The sequence below is a fragment of the Apis laboriosa genome, unplaced genomic scaffold, assembly GCF_014066325.1.
Source record: "Apis laboriosa isolate Shangri-la unplaced genomic scaffold, ASM1406632v1 scaffold4_cov146, whole genome shotgun sequence".
NCBI classification, from domain to species: domain Eukaryota; kingdom Metazoa; phylum Arthropoda; class Insecta; order Hymenoptera; family Apidae; genus Apis; species Apis laboriosa.
In genome coordinates this window covers 1,671,848-1,690,793 of record NW_025223501.1, presented here as the reverse complement: position 1 = coordinate 1,690,793, position 18,946 = coordinate 1,671,848, and the positions used below count along the sequence as shown (strand labels likewise).

The 18,946-nt window shown below is 38.4% G+C and overlaps 1 long non-coding RNA gene across 2 annotated transcripts; it reads right to left on the bottom strand.

Moving 5' to 3' along the window:
• Positions 1-3,413: 3,413 nt before the first annotated feature.
• Positions 3,414-18,917, bottom strand: LOC122717017. 2 transcript variants are annotated; one of them, XR_006347133.1, is made up of 6 exons: positions 18,899-18,917; positions 9,108-9,171; positions 7,378-8,122; positions 4,447-7,231; positions 3,929-4,053; positions 3,414-3,560 (listed from the first exon to the last, which is right to left on the bottom strand). It is a non-coding gene; the product is annotated as an uncharacterized LOC122717017 (long non-coding RNA). The 2 variants fall into 2 exon arrangements; XR_006347132.1 differs by having other exon boundaries at positions 4,447-8,122.
• Positions 18,918-18,946: the final 29 nt, after the last annotated feature.

Here is an 18,946-nt window from a genome sequence, read left to right as displayed (position 1 = left end):
GCTGCTCTTAATATCATCCTCAACATCCTCCTCGAGAAACGTGTCACTTAGGATCCCACCGTTTCCCGCTTTTTATCCCAAGAGGCTTCTCGCCTCTTCCTCGCTGCTGCCTGTCGCAATTAAAACTGCCAATCGTTCCAACTATCGATTGTCTGCTTATTTTCTCAGAGAGAGATTACAATTTGCTCCTCTCGGCGCATTCTTAATGAACCTCCTTGAAAATTCATTTTTAATAAAAATTTCGAAAATATCCTCGAAGGAAATTATCTCCATCTCACTTCCCTCGATCTCAAAATCCTCCTTCTAACTATGACAAACACTGTAGCAAACTCCATCGAAAAATTTTTTGAAATAAAAATAATTGTACGATAGAAATCGAAAATAGAAATGCAGATTCAATCCGTATGGAAACGGATCCTTCCCCTTCCTTCAACGAGGTTCGTGGTTTTTCGTGGATGGATGGAACGTTGCCGTAAATTATGCGAAGGCGTCAGTCAGTCTGGCCCTGATCCCTTGCTCTCTTCGATCAGATTCGACGACTGTCCGGCTGATTGGAAAAGAAGAAAGCGAGAAGGACGCTAATTAGTGATTCCGAGAAAGAGGGCCCGTTTCGGGGGATCTGGGTCCGTGGATCAAATCCACGGGTGGAAGGGGAGGAGAGATGGCTCGATAGATCGGGGAGGTGTGAAGGTTGGTGAAGAAGTGTAAAGCATTCGAGAAATTCGTTGAAGAAATCGATAAACCTTTCGATCTCCGCTCGTACGGGAACGCTTGGCATTCCCTCGACTCTTCTTCCTTGATAGAACTCGCGATCGAATCGTCCCGGAAAGAAGACAAACCGATCTGCTCGTCGTAACGTTCGTCGTTATCTTGCGGCCTGGGTCAGTGACGACAACCACGACGATTGGTCGAGTTAGCTAATTTTGCATATAACGGAATGGACCTTTAAAATTTCCAATAAAGAATAAGAATCTTTGCGAATCTTCCTTGATTTGGTGCATTCAGAGATTCGTCTTGATTCTGCGATGAAATTGTTAATGAGAGGATAAATTTGGATCTATTATTTTCCTCCCTTAAAGTCGAATATAATTTCAATCCAATCCAATTCAATCCAATCAAATCCAAACAATAATTTCAATCCAAAGATCCTATTCATCTATCCATCATCAACAGTATGTATATGAAAAAAAAAAAGATAGGTGATAGACAAGAATTTTTATCAATTTACCACCAATCTCTCTACTTATAAATTTTGTTTCATTATCTATTGTCAAACATTCCATAATAAATTCCCTATTTCCAAGTTCAAAGATTCGTTGTCCAAGTTCCACCATCTATATCAGAAAAAGAAAAAAGAAACATTAAAATTTCTGACTTCCAGCTTTATATCAATACTCTAAACTAATTAAACCAATGATACAATTTCTACTTGTATATTTCTTTACTTATCATCAAACATCCCATAATAGATTCCCTATTTCCAAGTTCAAAGTTCCATCATCTATATCAGAAAAAGAAAAAAGAAATATTAAAACTTCTGACCTCCAGTCTTATATCAATATTCTAAACTAATTATACCAAATGATACAATTTCTACCTATGTGTTTCTTCACTTATCATCAAACATCCCATAATAGATTCTCTATTTCCAAGTTCAAAGATCAGCTCCATTATATATATAAAAAAAAGAAGAAAAAAAAATATTAAAACTTCTGACCTCTGGTCTTATATCGATATTCTAAACTAATTAAACCAATGATACAATTTTTACCTGTATGTTTCTTCATTTATCATCACAGATCTCATAATAAATTTCCTATTTCCAAGTTCAAAGATCAGCTCCATCATCTAAATCAAAAAAAGAAAAAAAGAAATATTAAAATTTCCAATCATATATGAACACTCTAAACTAATTAAACCAACGAATATTTCACAATTTCTACCTTTCTTCAAAGACCTCGTAATAGACTCTGCATTTCCAAAGACGAGTGCATCTCCATTCCAGGATCCGCGATGAAATCGTCAAGGGGACGCGTCAAACGCAAGGATGGCACAAGGGAGGCAGGAAAGGGGAGGCTAGTCGTGGACAAGGATTTTCAGGGAGAGGACGAGCCCGGCATGGGAATAAAACAAGGAGGACACTAATTAGCGATTCCGAGAACCGAGAACACGAACCGTGCCACACGGCGCACGGCTCCTCCTCTCTCTCTCTCTCTCTCTCGCTCCGTTGTCTCTCGTGGGCCTCACGGGGCCCGTAACACGGCGTGTCGGATCCAGCTGGAAACCCGTGGCGACGGGATGCACCGGGGACGGGACGAAAGGTCGAGAAGAGAAACCATCCGAAACATTCGGGCCAGCCTAGAGTGTCAACTGGTGGAATGCCTTACCCTTGACCCCTCTCTCCACAACCGCCGCTCGTTACCTTTGCCCCCTTTCTTCCTCCTCCTCCTCGCGAGCCCATATTGTCATCGGTCGAGGATTTCTATCCTCGAGATTCCTCTCCGATCCCCACGATAAACCACGGATCTTTGCCAGAATACCGGTGACACGGTTATATCGACATTTTTTTTCTTTTTTTTTTCGCGAACGCTATTTTCCCGAGAATTCTCTTCAGCTTTCGAAATTTCGAGATTATCACTTTCTTTCGTATCGATCGATTACCACGATGGATTTTATTATATAAAAATTATTTATCTCGAAATTTGCCAATATCTCTACCTATTAAACATTTCTATTTGTTAAAATTTCTTTCAAAAGTTCTACTAACCGTGTCTCGTTTCAGGTTAGAGCGAACAACGTTGACGCATGTCGAGGACGAATCACATTGGACGTCTCGCGACGCTACACGCAGCGCCACGCGTGTGGCGACATCTAGGCTAAGCGTGAAAGCCACACGTGATATCACGAACAAGGAAGCGTTCGAGGGACGGCCCGTCAACCGTAATCAAATCGACGATGATAAAGATAGCCTTTCCCCGGCTATCTTCGATTCACTTCGTTTCGAAGTGGGATCCCCATTATCCCCGGGATCGAGGGATCCGGGCCGCGGGCAGGTCTCTAATCGCGGAAGGAAAAGAGATCCGTGTGAATCGTTTCGAGTAATAGTGTTATCAGACGCGAGCCGTGTAGGACACGATGTGTTTCTGATACCAGTGTCCCGAGCTACCTGAGCCATCTAGGGATGTCCTCGAACCGCTCGCAATTCCGAACAAACGCGAATTAAGATATTGAACGATATTTCATGCGTTAGATGTTACGATCGAATAAATCATCGACAAATCGTCGTTCGGAATACGTGAATTACACGGATATACGTGATATGCGTATTCTCAGAATCATTAATAACTTCTTTCATTGAATAGGTGGAAAAGAAAGAGGGGAGAGGGGACATCTTTTTATGCCGTGTTTTACAATGCGTGTCTCAAGTTTCTAACCAAGCTTCTCAAAAGTTGAAAATGTCGAGTTCCAATTCCAGGTAGAGACGATCTCGTGAGTCAGTGTCGAGTGAAAAGCTGAAATTATCGATGCTTTTTCCTTCCTTTCGAGACTTTTGTATCGATCTGAAAAAAATTGGGATGCGATCCAGAAATTTGTTCAAGCTTTGCAACATGCATATTATAATAATAAGAAAACTGTGGAAAGCTGTTTAAAAATTCGGGGAACAAGAGAGCGGGCGTTGGTGGCTCGTTTATTTCTCTAGGTTAGAGGAGCTCTCGGTTGGAACCTGGCTAAATTCGAAATCCCAAACGAGGCAGGGCAAAACAAAATCGGGCAACATCCGAAAGAGCGGGCAAACACGGGGGACTCGTTTCATTTAATTAAGACTTGTTTTTATTTCTGGTAAACTCGTCCGGGTATTTTAGAAAGCCCAGGCAGGAGATCTTCGATTAATTTATCGTCCTGTCCGCTCGTCGATTTGGATACCCACCAGTGGTTAAAAAACCGTGGAAAACAACCGTGGAAATTGTGTAATTTCATCTCGGTTCCGGATCGAGTAACAGTTGTGCGAGAGGCGTCGTCGATGATGAGTTAATTTTAATTGCCCACTAGAATCTGAAGATCAAAACAGGAAAGAGGAATTTATACATATTAATAAAAAAAATATCGTTACAAACTTGATTGAAATTTACCTTGTATGAGAGAGGACAAACAGGTGTGACGAAGATACATATATAAAATGTCGATTGAAGATTATCCATCAAATATTACAAGCGATTAAATAAAGTGAATCGATGTAGCAGTTAATGTTATAAATTTACATTACAGGAACAGAGATAAAGTCCCTCTCCTTAACACTCTCCTTAACAAAATCATTATTTCGTTCTACAAAAATCTATCCTCCTAAAATATCCTAACCTAAATAATAAATAATAACCTAAATAATAATCTAAATAATAACCTAAAAAAAATATCCTAACCTATATAAACTAACATTTAATCTTATACCTTATCACCTTTAATCCATACTCCTCTTTTTCAATTCAATACTTTTCAAGAACAGAAATGACTCCCTTCCTTTTATATACACCACACCAGCTTTTTACTCAATCTCTAGACAGTTTAATGCCGCGAGTGGTACCGTTTCTATTTATCGTTTAATGCCCCGAGGGTTGCGCGATCTTGTTAATAATAATTCCTGGGCGAACAGGTTGCACAGCTCACCATGTATATAAAAGGGAACTACCGGATTAATAATCACCGATAAGCCTGGAGGAGGGGGACGATAGTTGCGCGCTCGCCTTAATACCCCGTTGCGAAAACCTCTTAAACCTGGGTAATTAAACTTTTAAAAGCCATCCGCTTCGAACAAAGTAGCAATAAAAAAAAAGGAAGGGGGGAGAAACGAAGGAGACGAACGAAAAAAAAAAAAAAAAAAGGAGATTAAAACTACGTGGATCTGAAATTATTAAATGATCGTTCCTTTGAATTATCTATAAATGCGTTACTTATTTCTACTGCTATTATTCTATTATTATTCGTCTCGCAACTATCTCTATATTAACTTTATTTCGAATACCAAAATTCTTCTAGCAATTCAATTGATCGAAAAATAATTATTGGAAAGAGAATATATAAAGTTATAAAACGTTGCGCGTAGAATAACGGGTTCTTCGAGTTGATTAGAAAATCGGAGAAGAATGAACGGTTTAGAGAGAGAGAGAGAGAGAGAGAGGATCGTCTACGAGGAGCGTGAAACGAGCGTGCGAAACAATATCTATCCGCGGCTGGCTTCCAGTTGGACGTGAAATACGTGGTGGAATATCGAGAAAACAAAAGGAGAAAACCTGGGGAGGGGTGGGAGAGAGCCATAGAGGGTGGCGGTTAGCCCCGATTCTGGGAAACGTGTCCTGCCAGCTTGTTAGGTGTCCCCAACAGTTCTCTAATATATGACTGGCACTCTGTACCCTTTTTCGGGGTAGGAGGATGAGGGCTGCGCAGGCCTGGCAACGTTTCCAGCCCAAAACTTTGGTTACCTGGCTTAACTGTCTCTCTCTCTCTCTCTCTCTCTCTCTCTCTCTCTCTCTCTCTCTTTCTCTCTTCTCTTAAAAGAGGAGAGGAACAGTTCCCTTCTCTTGGGTTGATCGACGCATCCTCGACGTAGTATTACGCCATAATTAATGATCCTCCCGCGGCAGAGGTCTATTAGCCATCGATCGATTTGATCGAATAAGCGATGCTTCCTGTTAGACAGAGAGAGAGAAAGAGAAATAGAGAGAGGGAGGGAGAGAGACGAAGATAGAGAAAAAGGAACGTTCCGTGTCTGATTTATACCGATCCTGTGTATGCCCCTTCATTGATTTCCCTCGAATAAATTACCCAACTAATTTACATCGAGATTACGTGTACAGAAAGCTTCGAGTAATTACACAGTGTTCATTTTCTAAGGTGTACACATGTATATATATATCGAGTACATAGGCGATGGACGAGAGGTGGAAATAGCGCGAGGAAGAGGAAGTCCTTTAAGAGAGGAGAGAAAGAGAGAGAGGTCAGCAAATGGAGAAACGCTGAATCGATCGATCATCCAAGGAAATCGATCAGACCGGGACTCTCTGATGATGTCTAGTCATAACACCATTGTTTCAATGACCCGCTGCCCCGCCCGGTAGGTGGCAACCAGCCCCTCACATACTAATGAGCCGACCAGTTTCGAGCATCATCAACGAAGAAACGCGATGAGAGATGAGGTGTTGAGAAGCGGCTTTTATAATGCGGTTACACCTGCTTACCTCCCGTTTACTTGGTCGATTAAAAATCACGCAAGCAAGAAAATGGGGAAATGATTCGAATGAATTGAAAAATCAAACTCTTAATTTAAACGAATGGGAGAGTAATTGAAATTTGTTCGTGAATCAAGGTGTTGCCGTTTGAGAAGGGAACGAATCGGTGGAAACATTAGTGGGAATTTTAAACATTGGAAAAGGAACGATGTAGAATGATGTAAAATGGGGATAAAGATCACAAAGATGCGAAAGATCAAAGACTAAAAGTCGAGAGATTAATCATAAAGAGGTATCCTTTAACTTCTTGGAAGCTATAAGATAGGAAGAGTAAAGAAGAATCGATATTAACCTCAAAAAGAAGGAAATATAGAAATGTATTTAAAGATTAAAAGCATTATTCATCAAACTAAATAAAAACCCTTGAATTCCAAAGCAATGCTAACTCCAAAAATCAAGAAATCCAAGACTAACTTACTTAAACACTAAAGTCCAAAGCATTACCCATATATAAATACCCATATATAAATTATATAAAAATTGAATTTCAAATCGATGCTAATCTCAAAAACCAAGAAAATCTAACTTCTTCGAAACCTCGAGAACGAGGTAAGGAAGGTATGGAAATCAACGATCCAGCGACGTTTGTCGAGATGAGGCGTGAATGAGGCGCTAACGATCGACGTGATTATCGGTGTGAATCCGTGGCAACACGCGTAAGAGCGGTTACGGAGCCGGGTTACGGGTTGGGGCCGAAAGCTGCGTGTGGTGGCAAATAATCAGGCGTGTAGGTGAGGATGTCCATCAATCCCGGACCTCCCGCGACGTTTCTCATCTTCTCGCCGAGCGACGTCTCTCCCCGACACCGTCCTCCTCCTCGAGGGACTTTGGCCACGCTTCGGGAGAGCCGGTGCAAGATTGATGCGCCGTTTTTCGACCGTTTCGTGCCCCTCCATCTTCACCATCATCACGGCTCTGATGGTTGCGTCTTTGCTCCAGCCCGTAAGTACCTTGGAACGAGAGAGAAAATTGAGAATTATGAGCGAGAATTTAGAGTGATATATAATATGAAACGAGAAGGAAAGAAATATAAAAGTGAAGTTTGTGATATACAATTATATATACATAAAAATCTCAACAAACTTGTTCAACAAACCTCTGACAATTCTTCCTTGCAAAACTTTCCAATAACGTGTATACTAACATTGGAGTTTGAGAAGAATTATTACATAAATTTCCATAGGATCTAACGAGCAGATTTAGAGTAAAGATTCGTCGGAGCAAAGAGAGGATGAGGAGGAGAGGTGGCACACACGGGGATTATCGCCGGTCAATTGGATACGCGGCTGTAAAAGTGAAATTACAGCGGGCAGGATGGGAAGTCGGTGGGAAGAGAAGGAACGGGCATAATGCGGGCCTGAAAGTAGACAATGGACACTTACGGGGCCGGGAATGCGATAACTTTATACGCGATCGGGGTTTCGCCAGGGCGGGGTGGAGGGAAGGCCGTGGCAAGGAGGCGTGGAGGATCACGATTTACCCATACAAAATCGCGGCACGTATGCCGCCACGGCGAGTAATCAAACCCATAAATCCGAGGCATAAGCAACCTCTGACACAGATTCTCTTCCCCTCTCTCTCTCTCTCTTTCTCTCTCTCTTTTTATCGATTGGCCCGCCAGTGGCTTGGCCGATCGCAGCCGATAAACACCGCTCGTTCGCACTCGATTTCCTTGTAATTATCGCTTCGATGCTCGGGTGGACGGTGCTCGAATTCCTGGTGCTCAAGTTTCTTTCCTGACGATTCAATCTCTCCACCGGATAGTAATTCCACGCAGGTTCTCGAGAAATTCTCTTTGGTTGTTCGAGCTTGTTCCCTCGTCGTTTTCAGGAGGATACTTTCTGGAATAATTATTCTTTAATTAAAGAAAGGAAATTGCAGAAGGTAGGAGGAGACATCCCCTGGAGGTGAGAAACGCGACTTCGCATCACGCTCGGGACGAGTGTTGGCCGCGTGGTTGGGCGTGGTGATGCACGACCACCTATCGAACTGTTCTATCGCTAATAAATCCGTGCCTCAACTAGAATCTGCCTCGAGTTATGCGAGGATAACTCGTCGAAAAAAACTTTTGAAACTCTCGTGTGCAACTCTTTTCAGAGACGAGTTCTCGAGATCTCGTCTTATTCATCCTTGAAGGAATGTTTCAAATGGTAAAAATTGGGTTTTTGATTTGGATTTTAACTTTTTATTCGAACGTTTTCCAAATTTTACGATTTATCTTTAGAGACTTTATTTTTGAATTTCTGAGATCGATAAACTGTGGCAATAATGGGAAGAAAAATTCTAAGAAGAAAGATGCACTTCTGATTTATATTCAATTTTATATCAAAGACTTTATTTCTGGATTATTTCTTGAATGATAAAATTCGTAAAATTTGTAATTTATAGTATAGTGAAACTTAATTTCTCCAAAAAGAAAGATCTTGAATTGCACATTCGATAGTATGGAATAATTCTAACCTCTCATCGAAAGATTTTTTAGTTTAATGATTATAATAGTATATTATATATCGAAAATTTTATTTTTGAATTCATTTCGAGTCGTAATAACTAACAAATCCCAAAAACTCTCTTCTATAAAAAAATTATTCCAATACCTTTGAACGATCCTAATCTTCTTATCTGAAACTTTTTCCACTTTCACTCGTCAAAACCGTTTATCGAAGATATTCGATTTTCGAATTCTTTCTAACTTAGTACATCGATAAACCGTTCCATGTCGCGAAAGTCGCGGATTTAGACTGGTGCTACCATCTATCGCGTAGCGAGGAAACCCTTTCCTATGCCGCCTTCCCATGAAGCGTCAATAATTTTTAATAAACTTACCATTGAATCAGCCACGCTCCACTCGAAATTCCGATTCCTCCCTCCACGTTCGTTCCAGCATCGACTAAAACAGACGGTGAACAGAAAATTCATTAATACATTTTGTCGACTTCGTGGGGGATGTAATTTAATGTTTATGCTCGATTATTCCATGGTTTCGAGAGTCAGGACAACCGGTCCATCGATTCGACCGATTAAAAAGCAGGGAGGCAAGAAGTCCGATTGGTGGATTTGTCATTGATTCCTGGCAGGCATCGGGCCAGGGTAGCACACCAGCTAGGAAGTGGCCCAAGCGTTTGCCAGGACATCAATACTTGCACGCCGCGGTACATTATTCGTCGATAATGTATCTGGTCCAACAAGAGGAGTTTTTGCCGGAAAATAAATACTTCTTCCCCGATTCTTTTCTATTCGTTCGCTCTTCGATAACTTTGTAAAGATACATCCAGTGTATGAAAAAAAAATAAAAAAAATAACGCATCTCCAATTTCTTTCGAATCGAGATGATCGATATACTTGAGAATAATAAAAAATGTGTTTCTTTTAACACATCATATTTTCTTTAAGAAAATATTTTTTTCCATTACTGAATAATCGATAAGAAAGAATTTTTTCCACGATCTTTAAAAATTAAACTCTCATTAAACGACGTAACGATGTACGTCATATTTTGAAAGATCGTAAATACAATTTATCTCTCTTCTAAAAACGTTTTTATTGTATCGAGTAAAGAAAAGCAATCGCGAAAAATAAATACAAGATAAAGAAAGAGGCAGATGTTCCGGTAGCATGGGCCACTTCCGCCTCGATATTGCCCATGGGACCAAGATTGCCGATGGCCGTTTATCGCGGCAATTTGCGGGACAGTTCGTAAGAAACTTGGGGCGATTGTCCCGCGGGCATTAATTGGCTATATTATACCGCGCTTGTGCGCAAGGAAATCGAGCGTGACGATCAACCAAGACGATCTGCTCGCGCGCGTACCACGCATAACCGTGAAGATACCGGGAGGAAAATAATTTCGCCAATAGTACGCGTTCCAAGACTAACATCTCTCGAAGGGAGGAGACTTTTGAAATTTTTTTTTTTTTCTAAAATCGCCGTTTAAAATTCCGGAAGTGCAATTCTGAATCCGAAACTGATCTAAGGTTCTCTCCACTTTTCTCGAAATTTACGTTACGATCAATTGTCATTATTTCGATCATCTTTATTATTTAATTTTACAATTAATCGAATGTTTAGAAAAAATGAAATTGGCCAAACTTTTGACTTCACAAATAGAAATTAGGCTAAAACCTAAGATCAATGTTACAAATGAACGAAGAAGAATTTAGATTGACTCTCCGATACAAAATCCTCACCATTCTCCTATTTTTTTCCTAAAAATATATTCGCAAGTTTTCTATTTTCTTTCTCACTTTAGCCACCAGACAAGACTCTAATTCGAGCGAAACTTAAAAAACCACTATCCATGCCACTCTATCAAAATATCCCAAATCCAAATTTCCCAACAATCCACACTTTTCAACAATTTCCAAATGAACGAGAACGAGAACGTAACAAGTTAAACGGATCCACTGGTCTCGTAAGAAGTCGAGAGGAGAGATAAGAGGGTTCAGAAGGGGTTTGTTGGACCCGTTCGGCTCGCGCGCGAAACCACCATTAAGCCGAGGCGATAATAAAAGCTCAGGTCGCGCGGATCGACCCGTCATCCTGGGTCGCGTGCAAAAAATACGTTAATTCCGCGGAACTTGCATGACCGTGCAAATAAATAAAAGAGCGGAGCCACACATCGGGCGTCGTCGTCGTCGTCGTCGTCGTCGTCGTCCTTGTCGTTCCGTGGCAGCGTATTTTATATTTTATCCGGTTCGAATGATTGATCGCGTTCTCGGCCGGCCAACGCGATACAATCTCGCGGAATGCCCCCGGTGTACTTGTCGTTTCACGCATTGTTTATTATTGTCCGATGCTTTTATCGTGATCCACGGTTGAACCGTGCGCGCCAATTCCGTCGGAAAAAGAAACGAGAAGCTGCACTCCCCTTCCCCTCCTCCCCCTCCATCCCCCTTGTTTCTTTTTTTTTTTGAGATATCCGAAAATTCTCTAAAAAAGAGAAAGTTTAGAAAGTTTATTATGAAGATTTTTAAGGAGGATTGCGATACGATTTTTTGTGAGAAAAAAAAAATAAAAGGAGAAGCTGAGCTCTCCTCCTTCCTTGTTTCTTTTTACGTTTGTTTTTTTCTTTTTTCTTTCTTTCTTTCTGGAATGATATGAGATAATGCTGCTGAGAGAAGCTGCGATGTCTTCGAGGATTTCCCAAAAAATGGATAGTGGAGGTTTATTTGAAGATTTTTTTTAAGGAGGATTGTTGTAATTTTATAAAAAAGAAAAAAATAGAGGAGAAACTGCGCTATCTTCTTTCTTTGTTTCTAGGTTTGTTTCATATTCTTTTTCCTTTCTTTCTGAAATTGTTTTTTTTTTAATTCGTCGTTGGTGAAAACGATGTTGCATTTTATATGAAAGATAAAGGGGTGATGTCTAATTTCCAAGATTCTCAAATATTTTTTCTAAAATTCTTTTTGAAATCGTATTTCGAAATTTTTAATGACCACTGTTACAAGTTTATGTATTTCTTTTTCCTTTTTTTAGAAATTGGCATCTCTTGGTGAAAACAATATTGTATTTTATAAAGATGAAGGCGATATCTAATTCTCAAATTTTTTTCTAAAATTCTTTTTTTAATAATTTTTAATAACGGCTGTTCCAAGCTACGTTTTTTTTTTCCTTTTTTCTATTTGATGAACACAATGTTGTATTCTGCAAAGATAAAAACTGTATATACGTAATACTCGTTCTAGGATTATATTCGATTTCTACTTCATTCCCCTCATTCGAGTATTCTCATATCCTGTTTCTCCACGAAATTTTCGAATTGAAAAACGAGTTTTGTTATATTTTACATAAAATAAAAAAAGGATAACGAAACGCTGCGATGTTTGATCCACGTTCATTTTATAAAAAAACAAATCAAAATTATCGCCTATACCTGATCCATCTTCCTTCCCATAACACTTTTATTTTCCGAATAAAAAACCGAGATAGACCATTCTTTCTCTTCTGCTCAATTGCTGTTGGAATCCGTCCAAAATTTTTTTGAAAATAACGAGACGAACGAAATTAATGGTGGAAATGGTGCGCGCGCGCATGCGCGCGGATACATCCGTCGCATTGCACGCATTGTTGGGTTCTCGAGGCGAAGAATTTTATTTCCACGTTCCATTTAAGCATTGACATTGGAAGAGGAGGCAGGAGGCCGAAGGAAACCGAAGGGTGAGTCGTTGTCGTTTTTGGCACGAACCGGAGTAAAGAGGGAACGATGGGTATATACGCGAGAGGAGGATAGTAATTACAGAAGCGGGACTGAAAACGCGGGGTTCCATCAGACCCTGCGAGGCACGATCCTCGATAAGTATAGTTGTTTCAGGATCGCGTCGATGCCTCCCTCTCTCTCTCTACTCCCGCTATCTCATTTTATTGGTACAGGTTACGTGAAAAATTTATTGGCTCCGCGCCGTTCCTCGATCGTTCAAGTATACCCACAAAGATAGAAGAGAAAACCACGACCCCTCGTGGCACGTCGATCGTGCAATTTTAGGAGGAGTTATCCAAGATCATTAGACTCTCTTCGATCGTTTCCTCGACAATTTCTTTCTCTAAGCTTTCTTCCTTTCTTCCTTCCTTTCTTTTTTCCTTTATTTCTTACGCTAGTTCGTCTACGCCCGTGTTATTATTTCGAGATCGAGAAATTATTTTATAAATGGACGATTCGAGAATGTTTTTTCTTTTCCACGATAGAATAATATTCTCGTATTACACAACTGTAACAGCCATGCGTTATTCCTCTTCTCCGGCGAATGAGCTTGATCACCGGCACATGACTACCCCCTCATTATCCTCGATACAGTTTTGCCTCGCTCTTTTTTTCTCTCTCTCTCTCTCTCTTTTTCCGTTATTTCATCTTTAACCTTCATCTCCAACCAGATGCAAGGAGATCCAGAAACGGTAAAATTTGTTTAACTAACGTAGAGATTAATAATAATTTATTTTGGAAAAAATAAAGTCGATCGAAATAATTTCTAACCTCTTTTTTTCGTTCGATTATATTCCATATATTAGATTAGAAGGAGGATCCATCCTTCACTGTTCGAGGGAATCGTTAAGATGTAATAAAATAAGATATAATAAATAATCGTTACAGATGGCAAGATGGCGGAAAGAAGAGGGAGCGGAGGTTCAAGGGCGAGGAGAGGAGAGATCCACCTTCACCCAGGTTCAAAATATTCGTTGGGCATAATGACGAGCGGTGAGCGCATCGTGATGGATGATACTCGGTGTATCTTGTATCACGGTATCGCGGCTACCACTTGCTTATTAAACTGTTCGGTATTCCTCGGTGGACGGGCGCAACACTGCCGACCACTTGCCCCCACGAACAACACGAGTTTCCAAGGGGAGGAAGGAAGATCGATGCTCGTCCCGCCACGGACCGAAACTTTATAATAAATGTCATCTGCTACCGAGGTAGCAGCCTTCTCCGACTCGTTATAAATCGCTACCGTGCGCTCTCCGTCCGCTCTCTTTAAGGGCCGAAAAATTATCTGATTCCCTGGAACCGTCGACTGGGCCCCGCAGCTATCACTCTTAAACTTTATACTTTACGTCTCCTTTTGTATATTCGTGATCCATATTCATTTTCTTCGTGGAACAAGGAACGTGATGAGTTTTGAGTAATAAAACTTCTCTTCTTTTTTTCTTTTTTGTAGCTTTTCCGAAAAGCTTTCTCTTCTCCCGGAAAGAAAAAAATTCTTACGTATTTTTAAATGATTTTCAGGAAGATCTTCTTTCTCTCGTCGATGAAGAAATGTGAATTTAGTTATTTTATAAATATAAAATAAATAAAGGATAAATAAATTTTTTTTTAATTTTTTTGTTTTTTTTTTTTTTTCCTTTTTATCTCTAACAAATTTTTCTAAACTCTGCAATTCCAAAAGAAAATTTTATATCTCTCGCGAGGAAGCGTAGCATAGCGAACAATTGGGACTGATAGTATGCTTTACTATTGCAAAATAATTTCTATGGAACGCAAACTCGATGCTCGAAAAAGAAGAAGAAGAAGAAGAAGGGGAAAAAAAAGTCCGTGGAACGAGCTGCGAGAGAATCGACCGATAGTTTTCTGTGGACACCCGGTACGAAACGGATGATTGCGCCTCGCGAACGCAACAGATCGCTACGTTATTATTTTCGCCAGTTATCGAATTAGATGTTGGCTTAACGGCTACGTACGGCGGGTCCCCTTCCACCCGTTTCATAGGCGTACATACACCGCTCTTCTTTATCGTGTGATAGTAACGAGAGCATCAAACTTTAGAGATCTACTTAATTCAATTCCTCTCAATGATGATTCGATTTCTTTTTTCTCTCTCTCTCTCTCTCTTTCTCCTCCGTACGAGAGATCCAATAACAAGATCCGAGAACGTTCTTCCTGGATGAAAAGATATATTCGAATCAACTGTGTGTGTATCGAATCCGGATTCCGGGTTCATCCAAAAATTGCTCCTAGTTACTTTTTCCTTATTGTAAAAACTAGCTAGAATTCCCCAAGTCTCGAGATAAAGAACGATCTCGAGGAAAAGATTCTCAAAGATTCGCAAACGAAGGAAGGATCAGAGAAAATTCTTCTAGAATGAATCGTTTCCTGGTGGTTCCACCTAGGCGGAAATTCATCAATCGGGCCGGGATGATCCGGTGCCGGAAGAAAAGGTAGGAATCTATGATCGCGGTCGGCTCGTGCTCACGGCGGACTTTTGCATCGGCTGGACGCGGCTCAATTTCCTGGTCGAGTTGTAAATTATGCCGATTCCAGATCGCACCACGGACGACGCCCATGGCCTCTTCTCTCGCGCAAGATCTTCTCGTCCTCTCCTCTCCCAACGCACGCCTCCTCCTTCTCTGTCATTCCGTCGTCCCAGAATCTTTCCATCGACTTATATACAATCTTCTCTCTCTTTCTCTCTCTCTTTCACTCTCAACACGGACACTTCCCATGATTCCCTTGGATGGCTCCAACCACGAAGATAGGGGCATCCCCGAGATTACGGCTCACTCGTTACTACCTACAACGTACTTACGTTACTTTTAGAACTGCTTATTACTGTGATTACCGGCGCATAATGCGACGACCGAGCGTTCTACAATTTATTATTGAATTGCTATAATACGGGCTCCACGTTCTTATGTGTGTACACGGCGTACGGGAAACGTACGGGCTGCGAAATCTCCGCTCCGATAACCACCCTGTCGTCCCTCCTAAAAAGAGATGAAAATACGCGTTGTGTACGCGAAAACTTTTCCCTTCCTTTCTCTCTCTCTCTCTCTCTCTCTTTCCTCTTCCCTATCCTTTTCACATTTTTTCACATCGCGACCGGGTTAAATAACCCGAGAACCCGAGAAACCGAGACGAGGGTGAACGTAAGAGGTTTCGATAAAGGGAAAGGAAACGGTGTCTCCATTAACGTTTTTTTTTCTTTTTCTTTTTTTTTTTTTTTTCTTTTTTTTTTTTTTTTACCAACGCCTCGTCTAAATCGCGAATTTAACGTGGCACGATTATCTTCCACGTTCTTCCTCGAGGTCACCGTGCACGGTCCTCGCCATTAACGCGGCCGGTTGGATACGCGGCTTTGCGAGAGAAAAATATATACGTTCGTACCTTTAAGGTAAGGTTGAACTTGACCAACCATCGAGCGACTGGGCGAAATCGTGGCGTTATTTTTATCAAAACGATTTTCCTCGGGAAATCGGATCGAAGAATGACGATTTTTCGAATTTCTAAAAGTTCTAAGTTCTAATTCGAAGCCTATAATATGTTGCATATAATTTATCCATATATAATTTTAAAACTAGGAATGGGATACTCGAAGCTTCCAGAATCCATTACAACAATTTAAAAAATTCTATTATGTTATTATTAAGAATCTCGGTTTGAACATTTGAGAAACAAAGATCGATGATCGTTAAGATTTTCGTATTCTTAACGAAATCTCCTTACCTAAGAAAAGAAGAAAAAAAATATGCTTCTCGAGAGTTTCGATATCCCATATAAAGTTTCAATTTCGAATTTCGTAGATATAAAAAATTTTAGAATTTTAATTGAAACGCATTCAAAAATAGACGTGTGTCCATCTATATCTATATATCTATAGTGATCTATAGTGCCAACCAGCAGATTGTTCAACGCATAAGGATTTTTTTTTCTTTCCTTAAAACGTGAAATGCGGAAGAGCATCGCCCAAGGCGGTTCGATCCACACACATACGCGCGCGCACACACATACACACACACACCACACATGTACACGCACAACGCTTGTTGAGCCTGCCTCCGGTCAAATCACCGGTCTCTGCCTCTTCTATCCCCCTATTTCGACCCTGTTCATTGTTGCATTCGTGCATGATTGGGCACGAGCTTCGCGAAATAACACATTTAAAAGGAAACCCGGACCACGCACCATTTCTGGAGCGGTAATTCTGTCCCGATAACGTTACACGTTGCACGGTAATATGTACTTACCTCGATCGACCAGGCATTAACATATCTGGTTACCTTTGCCTAGCGTGAAAATACTTCATGGTATCCGTTGTTGGTTTTTCTATTTATTTCGAATTGGATGATTTTAAGTCCATAGTTTTAACACTTGATGTATCATGATTGATTATAAAAGTGATTTGTAAATAGATTCAAACTTATGCATTTTTCGATATTTGTGACACAACGTTGTGATAAAATTTTTCGAGGATTTTTTTGTTACGAATTTTGGTGGAAATTCATTTTTTCATATTCTTCGTTGAAACATAGAATAGGAAAAATTAAAAGAGAAAAAAAAACAGTTGAATTCCAATTTTTTCAATTTATCGTATTTATCCTATTATTCCTATTAAAAATTATAAAAAAAAAAGTGATTGAACGAATATTGATTACACAAATTGAATCGTTCATGCTATATGTATTAAGAAATAGAAACGGATCAACTTTCCCCTACTTATAAAAATCATATATAATAAACATAAAGAAAAAAAGAGAAAATATGTATAATCACAATTTGTGTAATTTCTATAATTTAATACAATAAAAATAATTAATAGCATCTAATATTCTAATAAATATTACAAACGAAATTTAAAATGGATAAATCAAATACTATGTTTTCTATGTCTAAAAATTCTAGAAAATCGCTTTATCATTTTAGTGTCATTCTCAACCTTACCGATTACCGAGTACAGAATAAGATTATAATATTCGTAGTGGTTAGAATTAGAACTAAATGAAACTATGAATACAGATAAATTATTATATTTATATTATCTATGACACTTTTATTCAACGAAAAAATTAAAAATCAATTGTTATTATGTTTGTAGAAAGCAAGTTAAATAAAAAAAATTTATATACAAATATATTGTTTAAATCAACAATTGTAATTTTTCTACGACATTCCAAAAATATTCCAAAAATGGTAAATTTTAATAAATTAATAACAATAAATATTTTATATTAAAATATTTATTCAAAATTTATAAATAATTATATACGATGTTATATCGACACTGACGGATACCTATTATTCTTATCCATTGAGCTATATTTACCTAATAGAAGAAAGCATAATTTCTATGACTGCCTTAGTATTTAGATATATCGAAACTATATGTATTCTTATACAATTTCTTATACAAATCACATTTAAAATACATATTTTATATATAAATATTCTAAAATATGTATATTCTGTTCGTGAATATTTTAAAATACGCATGTTTTATTCCGAAAGTTATGTCGGTAAGTTTTTTAGCTACAGTAGACAGTGGGTCAGCTAATGGATAAGTTATCTACAAGTGATAAATCATGTTTTTTTATATGAATGCTTTATTTAACTACGCATGGAACAAACTAATTTATATTATTTAATATATAATTTATAATTGTATTAAGGATATGATTATGAATAATAATGATTTCATCTTGTAGAAATTATTGCAGATTGGAGATCTATTCTATCCACATCTCATCTATCCTTTTTTAACGAAAAAATCTACTTATTTTCAAATAAATTCTTTTTTTTGCGTGCATTTACACATTCAAATTTTTTATCATTATGGAAAACAAGCTATTGCGAAAGCAAATCTATTATTTACAATAATTTACCTTCATTTTTATAAATAAAAAAATTAAAAACTTTATAATAATTATATCTTTTAAAAATAATTAAAATCTTATCATATTTGCATGAAATTTATCAAAATTTATTGTCTTTTAATCGTATAGATAAATTATTATATTTTCGAAACTATCTTAATGATAATTTGCATAAATAAAAATTAAAACCGTAAAACATATATTTAAAATAAAAATTATATTAAATTAAAATAACAATAATTTAAATCTGATTTAAAATATAAATTTTATAATACAAACTTTATAATACAAATCATTGCTAATACGTAATATGTAAATACGTAATACGTAATACATAATACGTAAAACGTAATACGTAATACGTAATATGTAATACGTAATACGTAATACGTAAATACGTAATACGTAATTTGTAAAACGAAAAAAAGTTTAAAAGATTATTTAATTTTGATAATAATGCTTAATAAATGATTAAACAAATTCATACGAATTAAACAAGGCTTTATTATACTAGTAATAATATATAAATTATAATAAAATACCTTATTAATAAAAATTTTCTCAAATATACTTCTAGCAATGTAACACAT